Source organism: Arachis ipaensis, chromosome B7 (assembly GCF_059453495.1).
Source record: "Arachis ipaensis isolate K30076 ecotype BB chromosome B7, ASM5945349v1, whole genome shotgun sequence".
Lineage (NCBI taxonomy): Eukaryota > Viridiplantae > Streptophyta > Magnoliopsida > Fabales > Fabaceae > Arachis > Arachis ipaensis.
This window is the reverse complement of record NC_142442.1, coordinates 40,808,448-40,815,420: the sequence shown is the minus strand read 5'-3', so window position 1 is coordinate 40,815,420 and position 6,973 is coordinate 40,808,448. Positions and strand designations below refer to the sequence as shown.

The 6,973-nt window shown below is 37.3% G+C and overlaps 1 non-coding gene across 1 annotated transcript; it reads left to right on the top strand.

Moving 5' to 3' along the window:
* The first annotated feature begins 951 nt into the window (after positions 1–951).
* Positions 952–1,057, top strand: LOC148550934 (small nucleolar RNA R71). Its single transcript, XR_015893155.1, has one exon. It is a non-coding gene; the product is annotated as a small nucleolar RNA R71 (small nucleolar RNA).
* The last annotated feature ends 5,916 nt before the right edge of the window (positions 1,058–6,973 follow it).

Below are 6,973 nucleotides of genomic sequence, written 5' to 3'. Positions count from 1 at the left end.
TCAGAGGATGAATACTCATCAGAGCTTATGAAGGACAGAAGGAGGTTCAATGGAATCTCTATGGTCTCTAGATGAGCCTCAGATTCCTTTGGTTCCTTAAAGGGATACTCCTTATTGGTCACTGAACGTCCCAGGAGGTCTTCCTCACTAGGATTCATGTTCTCCTCCTCCTCTTTGGGTTCGGCCACATCATGTAAGGCTATGGCCTTGCACTCTCTTTTTGGATTTTCTTCTGTATTTCTTGGGAGAGTACTTGGAGGGATTTCAGTGACTCTTTTACTCAGCTGGCCCACTTGTGCCTCCAAATTCCTAATGGAAGACCTTGTTTCATTCATGAAACTCACAGTGGCCTTAGATAGATCAGAGACTATATTTGCTAAGCTAGATGGATTCTGCTCAGAATTCTCTGTCTGTTGCTGAGTGGATGATGGAAAATGTTTGCTATTGCTAAACCTGTTTCTTCCACCATTATTAAAGCCTTGTTGAGGCTTTTGTTGATCCTTCCATGAGAAATTTGGATGATTTCTCCATGAGGGATTATAGGTGTTTCCATATGGTTCACCCATGTAATTCACCTCTGCTATTGCAGGGTTCTCATGATCATAAGCTTCTTCTTCAGAAGATGCCTCTTTAGTACTGTTGGATGATTCCTTCAATCCATTCAGACTCTGAGAGATCATATTGACTTGCTGAGTCAATATTTTATTCTGAGCCAATATGGCATTCAGAGTATCAATTTCAAGAACTCATTTCCTCTGAGGCGTCCCATTATTCACAGGATTCCTTTCAGAAGTGTACATGAACTGGATATTTGTAACCATGTCAATGAGTTCTTGGGCTTCTGCAGGCGTTTTCTTTAGGTGAATGGATCCACCTGCAGAATGGTCCAATGACATTTTAGATAATTCAGACAGACCATCATAGAATATATCCAGGATGGTCCATTCTGAAAGCATGTCAGAAGGACACTTTTTGGTCAGTTCCTTGTATCTCTCCCAAGCTTCATAGAAGGATTCACCTTCCTTTTGTCTGAAGGTTTGAACATCCACTCTAAGCTAACTAAGCTTTTGAGGAGGAAAGAACTTGGCTAAGAAAGCTGTGACCAGCTTATCCCAAGAGTTCAGGCTATCCTTAGGTTGAGAGTCCAACCATATTCTAGCTCTGTCTCTTACAGTAAATGGGAAAAGCATAAGCCTGTAGACCTCGGGATCAACCCCATTGGTCTTAAAAGTATCACAGATCTGCAAGAATTCAGTTAAGAACTGAAAGGGATCTTCGGATAGAAGTGCATAAAACTTGCAATTCTGTTGCATCAGAGAAACTAGTTGAGGTTTCAACTCAAAATTGTTTGCTCCAATGGCAGGGATTGAGATGCTTCTTCCATGTAAATTGGAATTAGGTGCAGTAAAGTCACCAAGCATCTTCCTTGCATTGTTGTTATTTTCGGCCATGTCTCCTTCTTTTTCGAAAATTTCTGTCAGATTTTCTCCAGAGAGTTGTGCTTTAGCTTCCCTTAGCTTCCTCTTTAGAGTTCTTTCAGGTTCAGGATCAGCTTCAACAAGAATGTTCTTGTCCTTGTTCCTGCTTATATGAAAAAAAGAAGAGAACAGAAAATATGAAATCCTCTATGTCACAGTATAGAGATTCCTTTATGTGAGTAGAAGAAGATATGAATAGAAGAAGGAAAAGATGAGAATCCAAACACAAGGGTGAGGAGTGGGTTCGAATTCTTAGATGAAGAGGAGTGTTAGTAAATAAATAAATAATTAGAAGGAGATGAGGGAGAAGAATTTTCGAAAATTAAATAAATTAAAATAAAAGTATTTTTGTTTTTAAATTGAATTTAAAATAAAAAAGTAAAAATTAAAGTTCAAAAATTAAGAAAGGAAAATTGAATCAAATTAAATTAAATTGAAAACAATTAGTTAATTTAAAAAGGAATTTTGAAAAAGAGGGAAGGGATTTTCGAAAATTAGAGATAGAATTAGTTAGGTAGTTTTGAAAAAGATATGATTGAAATAGTAAACTTTTAAAATCAAACAAAAAGTCAAGTAGTTAATTGAAAAAGATTTAAAAATCAATTTTGAAAAGATAAGAAGTTAGAAAAGAAGTTAGAAAAGATTTTGAAATTGATTTTGAAAAGATGTGATTGAAACTTATTTTGAAAAAGATTTGAAAAAGAAATTTAAAGAAAGATTTGATTTTGAAAATTAAAGTTGATTACTTGACTAACAAGAAACTAAAAAGATATGATTCTAGAGTTTAAAGATTGAACCTTCCTTACTAGGCAAGTAACAAACTTAAAAATTTTGAATCAATCACATTAATTGTTAGCATTAATTTCGAAAATATGAAATAAAGATAAGAAAAAGATTTTGAAAATCAATTTGAAATTTTCGAAAATCATAAAAGCAAAATGAAAAAGATTTGGTTTTTGAAAAAGATTTGAAAAAGATAGAATTTTTAAATTGAAAATTTGATTTGACTCATAAGAAACAACTAAATTTTAAAAAGTTTTGAAAAAGTCAACTCAAATTTTCGAAAATTTATGAGTGAAAAAGGGAAAGATATATTTTTTATTTTTGAATTTTTAATGATGAAAGAGAAAAACATCAAAAATACTCAATGCATGAAAATTTTGGATCAAAACAAATGATGCATGCAAGAAATTATGAATGTCAAGATGAACACCAAGAACACTTTGAATGTCAAGATGAACACCAAGAACTTATTTTTAAAAATTTTGAAGAAAAGAAAAACATGCAAGACACCAAACTTAAAGATTTTTAATTTTTAAACACTAACAAATTGAAAATGCATATGAAAAACAAGAAAAGACACAAAACAAGAAAATATGAAGATCAAACAAGAAGACTTGTCAAGAACAACTTGAAGATCATGAAGAACACATGCATGAGTTTTCGAAAAATGCACAAATTTTTAAACATGCAATTGACACCAAACTTAAAAATTGACTCAAGACTCAAACAAGCAACACAAAAATATTTTTGATTTTATGATTTTATAATTTTTTTTTTTGGATTTTCAAAAATTAATTGGAAAAGAAAAAATAAGGATTTCAAAATTTTTAATAAGAATTCCAGGAATCTTGCAATGTTAGTCTAAAGCTCCAGTCCAGGAATTAGACATGGCTTACTAGCCAACCAAGCTTTCAGTGAAAGCTCCGGTCCAAAACACTAGACATGGCCAATGGCCAGCCAAGCTTTATGGTGCACGAAATTGTGATGTCCAGGCTCAAACAATCCCTGGCAACGTGAGCAACTTGGTACGCGTAATCGTGATTACACTTTAATTATGTAAAATTCATGGCTCTTTCTTTCCTTGGCAGTGGCGCCAAGGACATGGTGCCAATACCATGGTTCACAACTTCGATACAACTAACCAGCAAGTGCACTGGGTCGTCCAAGTAATACCTTACGTGAGTAAGGGTCGAATCCCACGGAGATTGTTGGTATGAAGCAAGCTATGGTCACCTTGTAAATCTCAGTCAGGCGGATATAAAATAATTATGGAGTTTTCGAATAATAAATAATAGAATAGGGATAGAGATACTTATGTAAATCATTGGTAGGAATTTCAGATAAGCGAATGGAGATGCTTTTCGTTCCTCTGAACCTCTGCTTTCCTGCTATCTTCATCCAATCAGTCTCACTCCTTTCCATGGCTGGCTTTATGTGATACATCACCACTGTCAATGGCTACTTTCGGTCATCTCTCGGGAAAATGATCCAATGCCCTGTCACGGCACGGCTAATCGTCTGGAGGCATCACCCTTGCCAATGGCTTCATCTTATCCTCTCAGTGAATAATATGCTCACGCACCCTGTCACGGCACGGCTATTCATCTGTCGGTTCTCGATCATGCTGGAATAGGATTTACTATCCTTTTGCGTCTGTCACTAACGCCCTGCAATCGCGAGTTAGGAGCTCGTCACAGTCATTCAATCATTGAATCCTACTCGGAATACCACAGACAAGGTTTAGACTTTCCGGATTCTCTTGAATGCCGCCATCATTCTAGCTTACGCCACGAAGATTCCGGTTAAGAGATCTAAGAGATATTCATTCTAGCTTATTTCATGTAGAACGGAAGTGTTTGTCAGGCACGTGTTCATAGGGGAGATGGTGATGAGTGTCACACATAATCATCACCTTCATCACGTTCTTGGGTGCGAATGGATATCTTAGAAGTGAAATAAGATGAATTGAATAGAAAACAGTAGTACTTGCATTAATCTTTGAGGAACAGCAGAGCTCCAAACCTTAATCTATGGAGTGTAGAAACTCTACCGTTAAAAATACATAAGTGAAAGGTCCAGGCATGGCCGAGATGGCCAGCCCCCAAAACGTGATCAAAGGATCATAAGGTAATCCCAGGATGCCTAATACAATAGTAAAAGGTCCTATTTATAATAAACTAGCTACTAGGGTTTACATGAGTAAGTAATTGATGTATAAATCCACTTCCTGGGCCCACTTGGTGTGTGTTTGGGCTGAGCCTGAGTGTTGCACGTGTAGAGGTCCTTCTTGGAGTTGAACGCCAGCTTTTGTGCCAGTTTAGGCGTTCAACTCTGGTTTTGGCTCCTTTTCTGGCGCTGGACGCCAGGTTTGGGTAGAAGGCTGGCGTTGAACGCCAGTTTACGTCGTCTATTCTTGGCCAAAGTATGGACTATTATATATTGCTGGAAAGCCCTGGATGTCTACTTTCCAACTCAATTGAAAGCACGCCATTTCGAGTTCTGTAGCTCCAGAAAATCCACTTCGAGTGCAGGGAGGTCAGAATCCAACAGCATCAGCAGTCCTTCTTCAACCTCTGAATCTGATTTCTGCTCAAGTCCCTCAATTTCAGCCAGAAAATACCTGAAATCACAGAAAAACACACAAACTCATAGTAAAGTCCAGAAATGTGAATTTAACATAAAAACTAATGAAAACATCCCTAAAAGTAACTAGATCCTACTAAAAACATACTAAAAACAATGTCAAAAAAGCGTATAAATTATCCGCTCATCACAACACCAAACTTAAATTGTTGCTTGTCCCCAAGCAACTGAAAATCAAATAGGATAAAAAGAAGAGAATATACTATAAATTCCAAACTATCAATGAAACAGAGCTTCAATCATATGAGCGGGACTTATAGCTTTTTGCCTCTTGAATAGTTTTGGCATCTCACTCTATCCATTGAGATTCAGAATGATTGGCATCTATAGGAACTTCAGATTTCGAATAGTGTTATTGACTCTCCTAGTTCAGTATGATGATCCTTGAACACAGCTTCTTTATGAGTCTTGGCCGTGGCCCTAAGCACTTTGTTTTCCAGTATTACCACCGGATACATAAATGCCACAGACACATGATTGGGTGAACCTTTTCAGATTGTGACTCAGCTTTGCTAAAGTCCCCAATTAGAGGTGTCCAGGGTTCTTAAGCACACTCTTTTTTTTTTTTGCTTTGGACCTTGACTTTAACCGCTCAGTCTCAAGTTTTCACTTGACACCTACACGCCACAAGCACATGGTTAGGGACAGCTTGGTTTAGCCGCTTAGACCAGGATTTTATTCTTTTAGGTCCTCCTATCCACTGATGCTCAAAGCCTTGGGATCCTTTTTATTTGCCCTTGCCTTTTGGTTTTAAGGGTTATTGGCTTTTTGCTCTTGCCTCTTGGTTTTAAGAGCTCTTGGCTTTTTCTGCTTGCTTTTTTTCTTTTTCTTTCTATTTTTTTTTCTGCAAGCTTTATTCTTTGCTGTTTTTTCTTGCTTCAAGAATCATTTTTATGATTTTTCAGATTATCAAATAACATGTCTCCTAGTCATCATTCTTTCAAGAGCCAACATATTTAACATTCTTATACAACAACTTCAAAACACATATGCACTGTTTAAGCATACATTTAGAAAACAAGAAGCATTGTCACCACATCAATATAATTAAACTAAGTTCAAGGATAAATTCGAAACTCATGTACTTCTTGTTCTTTTGAATTAAAACATTTTTCATTTAAGAGAGGTGATGGATTCATAGGACATTCATAACTTTAAGACATAGTTACTAACTACTAATGATCATGTAATGAAGACACAAACATAGATAAGCACATAACATAGAAAACGAAAAACAGAGAAAGCAAGAACAAGGAATGAATCCACCTTAGTGATGGTGGCGTTTCCTTCTTGAGGAACCAATGATGTCCTTGAGCTCTTCTATGTCTCTTCCTTGTCTTTGTTGCTCCTCCCTCATTGCTTTTTGATCTTCTCTTATTTCATGAAACATGATGGAGTGCTCTTGATGTTCCACCCTTAGTTGTCCCATATTGGAAATCAATTCTCCTAGGGAGGTGTTGATTTGCTCCCAATAGTTTTGTGGAGGAAAGTGCATTTGAGGCATTTCCGGGATCTCATGGTGTTGAGCTTCATACGCCTCTTGAGCTCCATGAGTGGGCTCTCTTGCTTGCTCCATCTTTTTCTTAGTGATGGGCTTGTCCTCTTTAATGAGAATGTCTCCCTCTATGTCAATCCCAGCTGAATTGCATAGGTGGCAGATGAGGTGAGGAAAGGCTAACCTTGCCATGGTGGAGGACTTGTCAGCCACCTTGTAGAGTTCTTGAGGTATAATCTCATGAACTTCCACCTTTTCTCCAATCATGATACTATGGATCATGATGGCCCGGTCTATAGTAACTTCAGACCGGTTGCTAGTGGGAATGATTGAGCATTGAATAAACTCCAACCATCCTCTAGCTACAGGCTTGAGGTCCAATCTTCTTAGTTGAACCGGCTTGCCTTTGGAGTCAATCTTCCATTGAGCTCCTTCTACACATATGTCCATAAGGACTTGGTCCAACCTTTGATCAAAGTTGACTCTCCTTGTGTAGGGGCGTGCGTTCTCTTCCATGTATGGCAAGTTGAACGCCAACCTCACATTTTCCGGACTAAAATCTAAGTATTTCCCC